This window comes from Canis lupus, chromosome 5, assembly GCF_048164855.1.
Source record: "Canis lupus baileyi chromosome 5, mCanLup2.hap1, whole genome shotgun sequence".
NCBI classification, from domain to species: domain Eukaryota; kingdom Metazoa; phylum Chordata; class Mammalia; order Carnivora; family Canidae; genus Canis; species Canis lupus.
Genome location: NC_132842.1, coordinates 38,320,844 through 38,338,267, shown reverse-complemented (window position 1 = coordinate 38,338,267; position 17,424 = coordinate 38,320,844). Strand labels below are relative to the sequence as shown.

Here is a 17,424-nt window from a genome sequence, read left to right as displayed (position 1 = left end):
ACAACTCAACAAAGCTATCAAATGTTGGTCCAATACCTACTTCTCATTAATAAAACAGAGAAACTTCAATCCACAAAGCACTCTGAAACCCCTTTGTATGATGATGAAAACGGCTTTTTCTCTCTTCCATCCTGCTCCAGACCTCAGCAATTTCACTTCCCAGGAGACTTTCTACTAAAACTCAGGACAGAAAAAACAAACGGTGACCAAACTTCAATGTGTTAAATCCCACTCTTTGGGTTCAGCTTTATTAAAGGATACTCTGAAAATGAGACTAGAAGAATTTTCAAACAAACTCTGAAAAAGGGCAACTTCAGCCCGTCCAGGTACAGCCTCACGACCTGTGATAATGGCACTACAACTGACAAAACTAGTCATTTCTATAAAGAAAGTTAGTTCCCTGGACATTTGTGGCAAACAAATGCCTCATTCCTATAGAAAATAACACAAAACAGTTTTTCTCAATGCTCATCACCTCTGGAGCTGCCAGGATTTAAGAAGGAACAGACCAGATCCTCTTTGATGTTCATTTTTTCAGGCCAGTTTTATCCATTTTCCACAAGGTGACTGAATCTAACCCACATCCATTCTTGGTCTCAGCAGACGGAAAGCAAATGTTGATTTGGACACTCTAACCAATGGCTGGCATTCCAGATGAACAGGAATGGCGTGGATTTAATTCATTTTTAAAGAATGCAATGTTTCCCTGAGAGGTTGGAATACTCTAACCACAAGAGTTCATGACAAGACATTTCATCCCTCTTCCCTGAAAAGAAAACAGTTGGATATGGTGACATTCTTCAAACAAAAGAGTAGCCAAAAGCAGGGGGAAATCTTCAATGTATTTGCCTTTGGAAAGCAATATATCTCCTTGGTAACTGTTCTAAAAAAGAAGGGAGGGGAGGGCTGGACTGAATCTTACACCTTAGCAGGAAGCCTGGAAAATATGCCTATGATTCAGGCAAGGTACACGTTCCTTTTTCTCAAAGGGATGCTTAGGTTTTTTGTTTTGTTTTTGTTGGTTTTAACAAAAAGGGGAATCTAATATCTTTCCAAATGGCTATCATGGATTTCTTCACCTGTAAAATGGAGATGGTGCCAACAGTGACACTATATAAGGCTATTTTGAGGATTCAATGAGAGTGTGTACAGGATTTACAGAAAGTCTGGCACACAGGGTGTCATTACAGATATTAATTATAACTGTCACTATTCGCCAGGGCAGCACTAGAAGCATGGATAAAACTTCGAGATGACAGGAGGTAGAACTGGATGATGTGTAAAACACAATTTAAAAGGTTTCTACAGAAACTCCACAGCTCAAGACCAAAGAAAAGAATCAAAGCTATGTCCTGAAAACTATTTAAAAAAAAAAAGAAAGAAAGAAAAAGCAATCAGCCTTGTGCTCCAACCAACTAAATCAGAGCCACACATTTTGCAATCAAAGATGCCTCACACAGGAAGCAGCACCTACAATGAACTGTCAACTGAATCCTACACACACACACATTCTCTGCCCAGAGCCCCATCAGAGACCCAGTCTTCCTCATGAGAGGATTGGGAGCCCTAAGAGGTCTGGATACTTGCTTAGACTGGAATAAGAAACAAACCCGCACCATTTCCATCTCTCTCAGCCATAGCCCCCATGTGCTCCTACCCTGATAGTAATAACTGCCATCTTACAAAGAGACACCATACAACTGGGAAGGTCAAAGCACATGAGAACACAATGCTGGGCTCCTGAGAGGAGTCATGGCAAGACGGGAAATCAGTAAGCTAACACCACAAGCAGGTCTAGTAATAAAGCATAAATAATGGGATTATAAAAGAAAAAGAGCTTGGCCTTCTGATGGCAGTTTAATGGAAGAGGAGCCAAAAATAAAGAGAGAGAGAGGGAGGGAGGGAGGGAGCAAAGGAGGGAGGGGACTCCAATGAGTCACAGAGAACAGACGTGAATAAGCTGTGTGGCCTCCCCCGCTCTACACCCCAACTTTTAGGTTAGAATGAATATATTCATCCTTCATCCATTTAGTCTCTATTTTCTATAGTTATTTATTCTGTACTCAAGGCTCTCTGGATCACTGTAGCAAACAATGGGAAGATAAGCATGGTCCCTCTCAAAGCTCACATTCAAAACTAATAGGAAGATAACGAGGTACCACCTTTAGATTTGCCACGATGGACCGAGCCATTAACACTGTAAGTCCCACAACCCAAGCCAGTAGAATTCAAGCAAGTGAATAAGCAGCTGTGAAGCCAATTACAAATGTGCTCCTGTGGTTCATGTCACTCCCTACAGCTCACAGAACAAATCCTGCTGAGGATTTCACAGGTACAAACACCCTCAGCCTCAAAGAATCACTGCCAGGACTGCTGAAAGACGGGAGGAGGTGTGCCAGCCTGATATATAGCAAATTAAGACATTTCTCCTTATGACCACGTGTGGCGTGGCTATTACATGCCACTCACTATACAATTTACAACATAGCCACATGCCCACAGAGATTAAAATCGAAGTGATCATACAGTCTAAGTTATAGTACATTATACGAAGGCTCCAAAATGCAGAGGACAGATCCCCAAAGTGGGATTGGGAGCAGGGGAGACCATTAATACATGCCTCGAAAAAGCCCACAGATGTTACTTCTGACAGTAGTCACAGCTGAAAGAGTGACACGGCAGGAAAGGTGACCAAACTAGTGAGGTGTGTTAGATTTTCTGCCAAACACATTCAGGGCATCTCTTCAAGGCAGAAAGTCTGGCACACAGACTTTTCTTCCAGTTGGGGAAGAAAGAGCACCATCTAAACAGGGCTATTCACACACCCAGGAAGCTGTCAAAGGCTTCAAGAAGCAGGAGCATCTGGGTGGCTCAGTTGGTTAAGTGTCTGCCTTCGGCTCAGGTCCTGGGGTGGAGCCCCCCCGCATCTGGCTCCCTGCTCAGCAAGAAGCCTGCTTCTCCCTCTCCTGCTCCCCCAACTTGTGCGCACTTTCTCACTCTGTCAAATAAATAAATAAAATCCTGAAAAAAAAGTCTTCAAGAAGCAAAATGCACACCAGCATTGGCCTGGTGGGTAAAGAAGCCTGGGTTGTAATCAGACCTGGATTTATTTTCTCTTACAGCCCTGAACTAGGCAATTCCTTCCTTTGGGGTTTAGTTTCTGCTTTTATAAAACTGCAAGAACAAGAGAAAAAGGAGAAGCATGGGGGCAGGGAGAAGGACATATGACCGTTCACCAAATGTGTACATGTGTAAACAGCAGCCTCCAAACCCAGCTTCAGATGACAGGAGTTGTTCCTGGCGGAAGCTCTTTGCTCATCCCCTTCCTCCTACACATCAAGTACACTTTCACCATCACCACCCTTCCAAGCAGAGTAGCTTCTGAAAGGCACCTCTTGTGCAATCTACAACTTCCTAAAATGATGCACAATGTTCCACTTGAGAGAACAGTTAGAAAAGAATATACAGCAATGCACCAACAAAACCCCCTATATTTCCTTGATGCTGGCCACAGCTATGTGCCAGACTAGCCTGGCAATGGCCCAAGAGTCAAGATCAAAAGGTTATTACACTAGGAAGCCAGGGGCAGCTTCCAAAGGAAGTAACACTTGAGCTGAGACTGGAAGGAGGAATGGCAAGGAGAAGGAAGGTAGAGGAGCACTGCATCAGAGGGAACTATGTGTGCCAAAGCTCTGGGGTGGAAGGCACTTGAGCATCAAAAGGGACAGGAAAGGGGCCTGATGGCTGGAAAATGCAGAGACAGTATAAGATGAGGCTGGAAAGGCAAATGGGCCAGGCGTTATATGTGGGTACAATGGGGAGTATAAAGGGGAGCCAAGCAGTAAGATGATAAGACTGGATTTTCATTTTTAAAAGATCATTCTGGCTGCAGAAGTATCTGAGATGCCAAGAAATAAAAAGGCTGGGGCAGAAAGGAAAGGCAAAAGAGTCAGGTGAAGGGAAATCCAGGCCTAGCACATGCAACCCAGCATCAATATCAACTGGTAGCTTGTAAGAAATGTAGTCTCAAGGCCCACCTAAGAATCTGCATTTTAACAAGGCCCCTGGTGATCTGGATGCACATTAAAGTTTGCAAAGCAGATCCAATGCAGTGTGGTAAGCAGTCACCAGAGATTAGCTATTATACCACAGCAGTCTCATTTTCAAAGCTAGCTTTAAACACAATCTTTAACAAAGGTGCAAAACCCAAATACCTACCTTAACGTTTAAATAAACAGAATCACAGATGACGTTTACTATGAAAGCACTCTTCCTAAACTAACCAGCAGAGTAATCACCATCTTCCTACTTCTTGATCTTGCTAAATCTACACATATAGCAACCACACAGGATGAGTACTATCATGATAGAAGGAAGCAACCTGAATCCACCTCCAAAGGCATCCCGTTATCTTCTAAACAGAATCCAAGTCTCTGTCAAAACTCCAGAAGCATGCATGAGTCATGAGTTGACAGACTGCCTCTCAACACTCAACACAACTATTCACCATACTAACCGCTTGAAAAATGAAGGAAACCACTTGTAGCATTCATGAATCTTGCAGACCACCATTCTACCTAATTATAAAAACACATATTGGCTCAATACTGCTTTTCTATGACGCCTAAAATAAGTCCTTTAATCACTGACTTCCAGCTTTTCCCCATGTACAAAATAGGAACCCTAGAATTTATCACTACCCTCTCCCCACCAAATATGCTTTAGGGATTAAAGAAATTATATTTTCAGTGCTGTTCAAGGTATATCCGTGTTGTTTAGTCCATAAAACTTTCATTATGTCACTATGCTGCTCAAAAACTTAGAATGGCTTCCCAGTACCCACTGAAGGAAGACAGACTCCACGGTGCAACACCTAAGCCTTCCAGAATCTAATCCCAAAAACCTTAGCATTTTTATTGCAGAGATGCTCCAGCCAACCCAGACCAGCTACAGTTCCTAAGCAAACTCAGCCCTTTTCTGTCTCCACACTTCAGCCAGGGAGATCCCCAGTGGAACTGGAACTCTGTTGCCAATCCCTTCTCCCTAAGTCTACATCCACCATGAGTTGAGACCTAAAGTATGAGCAGGAAGTGGCCAAACAAAGGCATATGGGGAAGGCACCAGGAACACTGGGTAGAAGGAACAGAAATATTCAGTGTACTGAAGCCAGGAAACACATCATTCATTCAATAAGCAGAAACAAATCAAAAGGACAGCAACACAGGGCCTAGACACAGAGGCAGTGTGCAGCTGGAGGAAATGGGCAGGGCCCAAGTATGCAAGACTCAGAAACCCCTGTCTAGATATCAAGGCTTTATCTTAAAGGGGCTAATGGAAAGGTTCTTGAAAGCAACAACACTAAAACACTTGAGAACTGTTTTAGTGAAGGCAGAGGGCACCTCTGAAAACTTTTTCTGAAATTCTCTTTCAATTCACTTAGCCCACCACAGAAATTCAAACTTTGTAGTAAATATATGCGGCAATTTTAATAGCAGTACATCGTTTCTTTTAACCAGAGATTATAATCACAGAACTATAGACCAAGTAGAAACTATAGCAATCATTTACTCTAACCCCTTATTTTAAAGATAAGAAAACTACAGTGCTCAGAGATTAAATGATTTGCTCAAAGACAGAGGCAATTTGTGGCAGAGTCAATATTCAAACCCAAGTCCCATGACTTCAAGGCCAGAAAGAATAGGATGTAGTAAACATTCCGATATAGGAATCAAAGCATTCATTCATTTAACGAATATTTATTTATGTACCAGAAACCATTCTAAAGCAGTAGGAATATAGAAGTGAGCAAGACAAATACCTTGCCCTTGTAGAGTTTTCATTCTAGTAAGGAGAGACAAACAGAAACCATAATAAACAGATTATCTAGTATGTTAGAATAAGAAAAGTACTACAGATAAAACTAGAATGAAAGAAAAAGTGGGATGTGAGGAGGGTTGTCAGGGGAGACCTCACTGAGGAAGTGACAACAGAGCCAAGATCTAAACAAGGTACCTGCTTCCAGGATACCATGCATCCGAGAGGTGATGGGAATCCCATCCATTCCATCATAATTTACCTGTACAAACTGCAGGCAGCAGGGCAGAGATTCAGGGGAGAAATTCAGTCCTTTTCCAAACCTGTCCATCCATCCACCAGGTTCAACACACACAAAAAAATCCACAATTCTAATATTTTTTTCTGATAAAGCAAGGAAAAAAAAAACAATTCTCCTTCTCCTTTAATAAGAGGCCTTGATAGGCTGATAAACTGGAATGTAGTGAAAAAAGTGGATATGAAGGGAATTTCAGGCTGGAAGCAGAACAAATACATATTCTGCATTTTGACAATGAACCAAGCCAATTTATTTCAGTTATTGCCAAATATGGATTAAAATGTGGGTCACTTCCTGAACACAACCAGAAATGAAACTGAGATTGGCATCAAGTTCCCAAAACCTGATGAAGAGTTGTCCAAAACAGAGAAAAAGAAGGCACCAGGGGATCCCTGGGTGGCTCAGCGGTTTGGCGCCCGCCTTCGGCCCAGGGCCCGATCCTGGAGCCCCGGGATCGAGTCCCGCGTCAGGCTCCCAGCATGGACCCTGCTTCTCCCTCTACCTGTGTCTCTGACTCTCTCTCTCTCTCTCTCTCACTCTCATAAATAAAAACAAAATCTTTAAAAAAAAAAAAAAAAAAAGAAGAAGGCACCAAAAGAGGAAAAACAACGGAAATTACAAAGATTCTTAAATGCTCAGCCTGGTTTCCCTAGCCAGAATATGCTCTACAGTGGTAAAGAGTCAACATCATGATTCCAAAGAGCCAGTACTTTCTCAGCAATCCTTACAATAACCCCATGAGGTGAGTATGTTGGTGAGACCCACTTTATAGAAGAGAAAATTGGGACAAATGAGTCTCTGAGAGATTAAAATGACCACAGAGTTCACAAGCCATCCAGACAAGGCTGGGAATCAGGACTATGTGGCTCCATAACCCACAATGGGGCTCAGCTAACTGTGGCCCTTGGCTTGCTTTTTGTATTACCTATGAGCTAAGAATGGTTTTTATGTTAACGGGTTGTAAAAACAAAGGCAAAGAAGCATCTGCAACAGATCCTACATGGCCTGCAAAACCTAAAATATTTACTGTCTGGCCAACCCCTGGAGTCTAATCCACTATACTATATAGACATGGGCAGATTCAAAATAAGGTCTACTGGATGGGAGTTTCCCAAACCCTAAGTTTCATAAGGTAAAAGAGTCAGGCCCTGGAAGATGGAGAACTAGCTCTCATACTAGCAGGGCCATAAGACAAGCAGTTGTCAGCCAGCGAGTTATGAATCCCCATTCATTAATGGGGATTAATGTAATGTCCCCATTACATTACTTAATAGTCCTCATGTAGCATTCTCCATTTATTTTTATAATTTGTCCCAGCAGAAGTAGTCCCATCTCACCCTGACATCCACCTGACACCTCATCCCCTCCTCACTAGGCCCCCAACCCAAACTCTACTCTCAGGCTGCCCACAGTCTGACCAATCCTGATGGGGCCCAATGCTTCAAACTATCTCTTGTTTGTCCCTCTCCAAATATGAACTTCCAAGGGAACTACATTAAAACGTACTCTGGAAAAAAAAAAATGAATGAATGAATGAATGAATGAATGAATGAAAAAAACAAAGAAAGAAAGAAAGAAAGAAAGAAAGAAAGAAAGAAAGAAAGAAAGAGAGAAAGAAGAAAAAAAGAAAAAAACCCTGATAGCCCACATTAACTTATCCAAATGTGGATAAGAACCATGAGATAGGGCAGCCCCGGTGGCTCAGCGGTTTGGCGCCGCCTTCAGTCCAGGATGTGATCCTGGAGACCCGGGATCGAGTCCCGAGTTGGGCTCCTTGCATGGAGCCTGCTTCTCCCTCTGCCGCTCTCTCTCTCTCTGTGTCTCTCATGAATAAATAAATAAAATATTAAAAAAAAAAAGAACCATGAGATATTTGGGAGGCAGAGCCCTTTCTCTTCCCTGGATGACCCTGTTCAATTTTCTCAGGCCAGTGTGGAGGAATTTTGTTGCCTTGGCCACCTGGCAGCTATCCCTCCTTCTTCTGTATTTATAGCACCTTAATATTCCTCTGGGAAAGCACCCTTCTCTGACTTTTAGAACATTTATTTCCTATGCTGCTGACTCCACTCTGGGTTCAGGCTAGGAGAGCTTCAAAGAGTAGCTCAAGGATGAGCACGTGACTCAATAATAAGCCAATGAGAACCATGCTCCGGGCTTCAATTCGAACTCTTGGCTACAAGTCATCTTGCCAACACAAGGGAAGAGGCCATCTGAGAATGGCACCAGCCTAAAGGAAAGCAGAACTGAAAGATAAGGGGAGACCAGGGCCCTATAGACATTGTGTGAGCCACCGGACTCACGCCAGTCTGAAGTTAGAACATCCTTGGGCTTTCCAGCTACATATCAAAATGAATTACCTTTCTGCTTAAGCAGCTAGGATTGGGTCTTCCCTCCTTCATGACAGAAAGCAGCCTGTCTGGCACAGAGTGGAAGCACCATGTCTACAAAGGGGCCTTACTAAAACCAACTGAAAAGGTGGCATTAAGGTAAGCTGCATTCACTGTTGGTGGAGTGTCTCACCAAGATTCAACGTCCGTGCTGACACCAAAGACTTTACCTCTCTTCCCCTCCCTCGTGATCAGGGAACATGGAGCTCTCTGACAGATGCTAGAGCCTTCCAATGTAACACCGAGTTATCTGGTAAGAGCTGGGACTGGTGAGAATTAAACAGGTAAGACCCACAATCAAGACTTCCAGTTAGAGCAGCCCGGTGGCGCAGCGGTTTAGCGCCGCCTGCAGCCCAGGGCGTGATCCTGGAGACCCTGGATCGAATCCCACATCGGGCTCTCTGGATGGAGCCTGCTTCTCCCTCTACCTGTGTTTCTGCCTCTCATTCTGTCTCTGTGTCTCTATGAATAAATAAATAAAATCTTTAAAAAAAAAAAAAAAAAGACTTCCAGTTAGTACACTTTTTCTCCTCCCACCCAAAACCAGTATACCTCAAGCCCCCTACACAGAGACAACAGAGAAAAAAGGCAAAGGGAACATAACAGTCAGTGGAGGAGTTCTCTTGCTTCTATTATGTCCAGGGTTGCTTGGCAACTGGCCTCAGCCTGGTCATTTCAGTGGACAAGCAAAGGAACGAAAGTCAGACCTCTAGGTCATTCAGCATGTCCTGTTTATGGCCCAGTGACTCAAGGGCAGGGGTGGGCTCATGCTGTCCTACAAAGCTGGCAGAAAACAGCCAACAGAGCACCTGTTGTCTTCAGGGGCTCTCCCATGGGCTTCTGTCTCTCCCACACTGGTCAAAGTTCCTTTAACTCCTGCCCTCAGGGAACATAAGCTACAGATGTTCCCCCCAAACAGATTAAAACTACTTTCAAAAACAGCTTGATAGGAAAACAGAGTAAAGGTTCTGACACAGAAAGAACCTTAATTTCATTATTTATTTAAAAAGTAGAAATTGCCGAAGAGTGAAAGGGGCAGTGGTGTATAATCAGGGAAACACAGCCAGCTTGTGTTTTAGGAGGAGGATTTTTTTTAATCCCCCATGACCCGTCTCACTCCACTGCCACCTCTAAAGATTCCAGCATGGAAAGCACAGCCACGGTGCTCTCTGTCTCTAGGTCATGAGCTAATTTCCTACAACTGAGAAGTCAGCAGGGATAGAGACATCTGCTTTTGGCAACACATTTTTAGTAGTAACTCTGGTACCAGAGCCCTAAACGGCCTGTACACAGGAGGAGGAGAAAAAGATGTGGGTCAATGAGTCTCTAGTGCTTGGATGTCGCCAAACAGGTCATCTGTGTGTACAAAGACAGACGTGATCTTCCTTCTCTCTCTTTACCCACCCTAAATTAAACATCTAAGAATGACTGGCTTTCCCAAGAAAATAGAAAGCCCGTGACACAGACAAGAGACCGACTCTCCAGCTTAAATTCTATTTAGCAAGACTCTAATCCTAAAAGTTAAGACACTGTATGGGAAGCATTGTCTTTTGTTGGCTAAATTCCTGTTAAGATCCATTTAGCCTCATGGAACTCTCCAAATAAACTGATGTTAAATCTTGTAAAAAGTCACTACAGTGTTTCAGAAAAAAACCTTCTACAGAAATTATGCCTGGGGGGTATCCACTTGAAAAACAAGAGATGTGGTTCCAGCACGAACATGCTGTCAGCACATAGTATACAGAGGCCGACGATACAAACAAAAGTGGAAGAACTGTTTTTCATCTTTTTAGAGGAAAAGGAAAAATAAGTCTTTTCTAATTAATTATGAGGGTTATAATGGGTACCTTCCCACTCATACCACTATCGTTAAGTAGAGTCTTTGAAACTTAACACCTTTAAATGAGAGAGTATAGAGAATACATATTCTAACATTCAAAATCTCTTTTTTTTTTTTAATTTTTATTTATTTATGATAGTCACAGAGAGAGAAAGAGAGAGAGGCAGAGACATAGGCAGAGGGAGAAGCAGGCTCCATGCACCGGAAGCCCGATGTGGGATTCAATCCCGGGTCTCCAGGATCGCGCCCTGGGCCAAAGGCAGGCGCCAAACCGCTGCGCCACCCAGGGATCCCCCAAAATCTCTCTTTTTAACGAAAAAAGATAAGCAAATAGCCTTGTTGATTTAAGAGCTAGAAGTCCATGTCTTCTAGGTGTGAAGATTAGGAAAGGAATCAATTCATAGCAGGTTAACTAGCCCAGCCAAGGAGATCAGGACCTCCTGCTCAGTACTATTTATGACAGAGATTTAGAAACACTAGATTTTAGTTTCCTTTCTACCATTTGATAAAAGAGAAAGAGAAAGAGCACAGGCAGAGAGATGGGAAGCAAGGAGAGGGCTGGTGAACATTAATCAACTCTTAGTTCTGATACTTGCTTTTTTTTAACCCCATTTCTTGAGCTCCCTAAAAGGAAGACTGGTCACTATCCAATTAAGCAGTCACACATGATCTGTCCAAGGTGAAAATTTTAAAACAAAATAAAATCTAAAGAGAGCCAAGGGATGCCAGAGGCCATGAACACTCAGAGGCACTTTGAGAACACCAAGTCAAGCAGTCAAGTTGGACTCTTTGAAGGCACATTAGATATCATTTATTCAACTTGCACCAGGAATTTAGAGGGTACAAAGTACTATAATGACCAAAACAGGTAATGATATAAAGTGGTAAAGAAAGGGATGGCTACTGAAGACTTTAGATCAGGTAGTCAAAGGACTTCACGGAGGAGACCTGAAGGATGAGAAGCAGATGACCACATAAATACATAAAGATCTGAAGCAACAACATTCCCAAGGAACAGCAAAAGAAAATCCTATGGCTGGAAAGTGCTCAGTGTGTAAGAAGAATTTTAGACCACTGAAGCTTAAGCACAGAGGGTAAAGGACAATAGTCAAAGAGGAGACTCACAAGGTACACAAAAGCCTGATCATACATAAGCCATGGTTAATGAGTTAAAATTATATTCTGAATGACAGAGTGCTTGGGTGGCTCAGTCAGTTAAGCATCTGCCTTCAGCTCAGGTCATAATCTGGGGGTTTTGGGATTGAGCTCTATGTCCATCCAGCTCCCTGGTCAGCAGGATGTCTGCTTGTCCCTCCCCCTCTGCCCCTCCCTCCTGCATGTACACTCTCTCTCTCTCAAATAAATAAAATAAAATACTTTTTAAAAATTACATTCTGAATTATATAGGAAGCCACTGGGAAATTTAGGGTAAGAGTGACCTGATAAGGCTTGTGTTTTTTAAAACCTCAGTCTGCCTGCCATCTGGGGAATAGATTTTTATCTCACCAAGCTCACTAAGGTTCTGTCTGGGTGGTCATGACTACAGTGAGTAAAAAACTTTCTGCCTATGAAAACAGAAGGAAAAAAAATATGATCCAGCAAAAAGTCTCTCCATCAGGTGACAGCTTACAATTTTCAACAACCATGGTCACTGAAGATAAAGTCATTCAGCACCTTAGAGAAGCATTCTGTGATGACAATCTACATTTACTTCCACCCTCCACTATCCATCACTGTCAATCTTATTTTATGTCCATCATGGCAATTTATCTTAAAGTATCCTGTTTGTTTAATTCGTCTGCCCTCTAAAATGTAAATTGCACAAGAGTCAGACCTTTGCCTTGTTCAGAGCTATGCCCCCAATACCTACAACAATGTCCTAGTACATAGACAGTGTCTATGAAACATTTGTTTGCTGAACTAATGAAGTCAAGACCTATCTGTACTTCTACTCAAAAGAAACAAAATCCTGGATTCTTTTCTAGGGCAATTGGCTTCTCCTGAGTTGTTAGGACTAAAATGACTTCAGAAATTCAGCAAACTTAAGGAAAGAGAAGAGCTCTCTTGTCCTGGATCCCATAACCCAGCTTAGATATGTTCTCAGGATGTTCATGCTATTGTTTTCCTCAGAACTGGCCAAGTGTTCAAGTCTGCTGAAAGGCACCAATGATGGAGTGAGGTGGGGGCAACAAAACTACTAGAGAAGGGAACACAGGGCTAATTCACAACCAAAGGAAGAGCTCACTGACCTCCACTTCACATCAACATTTTTTTTTAAGATTTTATTTATTCATAAGAGACACAGAGAGAGAGGCAGAGACCTAGGCAGAGGGAAAAGCAGGTTCTCTGCAAGGAGCCCAAAACAGGACTTGATCCCAAGGCCCAGGATCACGATCTGAGCCAAAGGCAGATGTTCAACCACTGGGCCACCCAGGTGCCCTCAATCAATATTTATATAAAAGATAACTTTTTGTTCAGTACTGTAAGAGATATTTATGTCAGAATCAAGTAAGAACTCGCTATTAGAAGTCAGGTGCCTGCTTAAGAAACTAATGATGTGCACCTCTGGGTGGTGAGGCTGGGGTTGGGACAGGCGGGGTCCCCCATGGGATGTATCAATTTCATAATGGCCTGTGACAAGTCAGCATCCCTGACAAGTATGAAGACGCTATGGAATGTTCTGACTGACATGTTTAAAACCAAGATATCTTGATTAAGGTCAATATAAAACTGGGCAGAGTACAAGACTCAGTCTAATTTCTAGAGATAATTGCTAATATAATTCACCTATAGTGAGAAAGTCAGAGACCCTATGCAGAGACAGCACACAGACAATTTAAAATTTCTGTATGGGTCCTATCTTAGAAGAGGTGAAGATAAAAAAAAAAAGAAGAGGTGAAGATAATTAGTCATTAGAGTAGCTGGCTGCTGTGATTTTGATTCACTCTGTCTCATTTAACCCTATGATGCTCTCAAGTGAGCACCAACATTCCCATTTTATAAATGAGGAAACAAGATCTAAGGGACTAGGCTCAGTTTCCATTATCACCAGTATAGCACTAGTTCGAGTAAAAGGGCTGGTAATGGACTAATGTTCCAATCCCGGCTACAACACTTCTTAGTTGTCTAAGTGCATTTCGCTTTCCTTGCCTTACGTCTCGTCTATAAATGGGGATAGCAGTACATACCTCATGAGATTGTTGTGGAGGTTCAATGAAATCAAGTTTGTAATACATGTAACAAAAGGGTCTGACACACAATGAGCAGTTAAATGGTGATGGATATACTATTACTATTATTGTGGTTCAAACAGACTTAACATCATGCTTTCAACATATAAGACTCTTCATTCTGTGGTTCTGCTCCACCAGCAGGAGAAAGAGAGGAGCAAGCAGAGAGATGGGAGCTGCACTTTAAACATATGGAAAGAAACATAAGAGCTGCCTATGTAAATATATCTTACAGAGATAATTATGGTTTGTCCATAAGGACAACAATTACAAACTCATCAATAATCATGAAAACAAAAAAGAGAAACACCTAACGGTCCAAAAGCAAGTCACTGGTTCAGTCAGTCTTGACATAGCATCCCTGGAATATTATGTAGCCACAAAAAAACCTTAGGAAACAGTTAATGACCTGGAAAGATGATCATGACCTACTGAATAGAACAGATTATAAAACCAAAACGAGTATCTCTAATCAACACTATTGGTGTAATTTGCATTTTCTTATATTACTTGTCTGTAATTTCTAAATTTTCATTAGAGAGTATGTATTAACCTACATAATCCATAAAAAGAAGTTTGACCTTGGACTTTTTTTTTTTTTTAATGACCAGCCTATCTGACCAGAAACACTAGGGAATATATGCCTCAGAAGAAGGTAGAGGAACACCCTCATATTTTGCTGTTAATGGCTTTGTGAACTAAGGAGTTGGCAGCTCAATGAAGGGAGATGTAATAAGCCATGTTAATGTTATCTAGGTCTCGCTGTAATTTGTCCGAAATATATTATCCAGGAGATTCTAGATGGAATACCTGCAGACTCAGATCTCACACCCAGTTCTCTGACCTATTCCAAATAAGTTTCTAGGTCCCTAATTGACATTATAAATACATCATTATATCTGGAGCTGTTCAACTAACCCAAATAACATGTTCTCATTCAGTGTCCCAAACTTATCTTCTTGAAATATAAATCACTGACCTACTTTGTTAAAGACAATTTTAATGCACCCTCTACCACAATGATAAAAAAGGGAAGTTGAGGCTTCTATCAGGTCCCATTAGAGGAGCAGAAAATAGGCACCCAAATGCTCCCTGTTAACCCGGCTAACCAGTGAGCAGGACATTCTGTACCCACCCTGCTCTGAGCTTATCCTTTTATGTCTGAAGTCTGAAACCTAACACAGGACGTGTAACAGGAAAGGGGACCCCAGACAATGTTTTTTTTACAAAATGGGATCACTTCCAGGCCACACTTCTTCCTGGTTCTACAGATTCACAATCACCTTAAATTTAGTGGTCTCTTAAGCTGTAATCTCAAAACTCCGTAAATCATTTTCAGGTCATTTTCATTTACAGAAGGCTTTGTTTTTCCCAAAATCAAAAGATGGGAGATCAACCACCTCCTTGCCCCATTGGCAAGGCCACTGTGGGGTGGAGGAAGGGGAGACAGTGAAAGAATGACAGGGAGAAAGTAAAGAGAAATGAAAAGGAAGCAAATGAAAGAGAAAACAGAGATGGTGGAGAACAAGTTACCTACATTTGGGCTGAGATTTCTTAGAATACAAGGTCTTAAGAATTAAGAAGGACTTTCATGTTAAAACCTTCAACACCTCAAACCACCACCATTTCAGTACTTTAAAAACTCATATATCAATAGCTCTAAAAACAAATAAAGCTGGTAAAGGGATAAACCCTCCAAATCAGAATATTATTGGAATTTTTTTCCTCCATAGGAACAAAAGTTCCTCTCGGGGATCCCTGGGTGGCGCAGCGGTTTGGCGCCTGCCTTTGGCCCAGGGCGCCATCCTGGAGACCCGGGATCGAATCCCATGTCGGGCTCCCGGTGCATGGAGCCTGCTTCTCCCTCTGCCTATGTCTCTGCCTCTCTCTCTGTGTGACTATCATAAATAAATAAAAATTAAAAAAAAATTTAAAAAAAAAAGTTCCTCTCTTAACAACGCACCTACCTACTACTGGATATTAGGTTCTTTCCTCCCGCTCTCACCAGGAAAGTGCTCTCACCAAAGCAAGATCAGAATGGGGGGGAAGGGTAACGGGGGACGACAACACGACAGACACACACACACACACACAACATGATAATAGAAGTCCTAAACCAGAGACCTTACACACACTCATGAATGAGAGTGAATTAACCCTGCTGCACTAGCACATATGTCTAAAGGAAGATAGAAACTGAGTGCCAGATCCAAACATCCTGGCATTGAAATCGCAGCATTCCTGGGATCTGCAAACTGTCTGGATACGCCAAAGGAAAAGGATATGTAGCTTAATAAGATCAAGAAACAAAGCTGACAGGACAGTACCACACTTTAAAACCCTAAGGAAGTAGCTGCCTAGGGCTAAGGGGATGGGAAGGATGCAGGATGATGGCTAAGGAGTACAGGGTTTCTTGAGGGGGGGTGGGGGATGATGAAATGTTCTAAAATTAATTGTGGAGATGGGTGAAAAATTCTGTGAATATACTAAAAGCCATGAACTATACACTGTAAATTGTGTGGCATGTGAATTACATCTCAACAAAGCTGCTTTAAAAAATCCTAAGAAAGGACCTCCAAGGTCTCCTCCACCCATGCATTGCCTAACCCCATGCTGGCACATTTGGGGAGCTCAGTAATGACTGCTTGAGGTGTCACATTAAGAGACATGACTCATCCCTCTCCTGCTTAACATTTCACAAGTTTCTCATTTCAGATAGCCATCAAAAAACATTTCATTCTTCTTTCTTAAAGAGACTCAGTTCTCCAGACTGAAGGGGATGGGGAAGATTAAATCCCAACATTTTGAACCCAGATTTGTGAAAACAAGCCAATTTTAAGTTATCTTCAGCTGGTGATCATCTTCATGCTTGAACTCTGTGCTGCTACAAGAACAAAAACCCAAAGCCCTGTTGTTGTCTTTTCATTGCAGTATAGTGTGAAGTTATGCTGGCCAGAAGAGGTGGGGGAGATGAAAAGCAAGCCAAAGTCATATCCCAAATGGCACTAAGGCCAAAAGCTCTCGGTTCCACTCCAATTTTCTATGCAATGGAACAGAGCTTCACTCCAGAGGAACTGATTACAAGCATGCTGGCTATGTAAAGAGGAAACAGGATTTCTTTCCAGAGAGAGAACCATCTAGTTGCTCCTAACGGAGCTGGCAACATGGTAGCTTGCTGACCTTGCATGCTGAGCGCAAGGCAGCTTCAGTCAGAGGGCCGGGAGACCTCAGCAGGCAAAGCTGTTGGTAGCTTCCAAGGTCTGGCCAATAGGCCAGAGGCAGCAGGGACAAGGCAAGGCTGTAGGTGCAGAGGCATCTATTCCCAGTGCCTGCCAGGCCTCAATATTGCCCACAGCAGGAGTTATGAGGCTGGTGATCTGCTGGATAAGCAGTCCAGGGAAAGATGTATGTCAGACATCTCAATGCACTAGTCTGATACAAATGCAAGGAAGCCTTGCCTGTGGGAAAGCAGCCCACAGGATTTCTTAAGAAGCAAACAACAGGGGGAGAGCAGCACTAAGCTCCTCCCAGTGACATCCAGGGGTCTCATCAGCGGTGGCTCTGGTGTGCTGTCACCCTGATACTGCCGAGACCCAGCTAAGATCCGAACAGAGATAAGGAGGAAGCTGTTGCCAGAAATGAATTGCCCTAAGGCACCTTCGAGACAGGAGGGGAGAGATCAACTCTCTGGGTTTGCACCTCACCTCCCCAACCCCCTGCAGAGCCCTCAAACCAGTCTCCCTCCTAATCTGCCCCAGACACTGAGTCCCCTGGAGCTGTGCAACAGCTCAGTCAGCTCATTAGCTTCCTGAATGTTTTTAAAGAAAAAAATTTGCAACATAATTACAAGCTCTG

The 17,424-nt window shown here is 42.7% G+C and overlaps 1 protein-coding gene across 15 annotated transcripts in view; it reads right to left on the bottom strand.

Moving 5' to 3' along the window:
* The window catches only part of ARHGAP26 (Rho GTPase activating protein 26), a 418,456-nt gene that overhangs the window by 386,403 nt on the left and 14,629 nt on the right, over positions 1-17,424 (bottom strand). Inside the window, exon 1 of one of the 15 annotated variants that reach the window (XM_072826309.1) lies at positions 9,052-9,076. The exons of 13 other annotated variants lie outside the window; for them this stretch is intronic. The gene's annotated coding sequence lies outside the window, so the exon portion shown is untranslated. Of the gene's footprint in view, positions 1-6,076; positions 6,695-9,051; positions 9,077-17,424 lie in introns of those variants that run through there. One more of the 15 variants, XM_072826311.1, reaches the window with a different exon arrangement.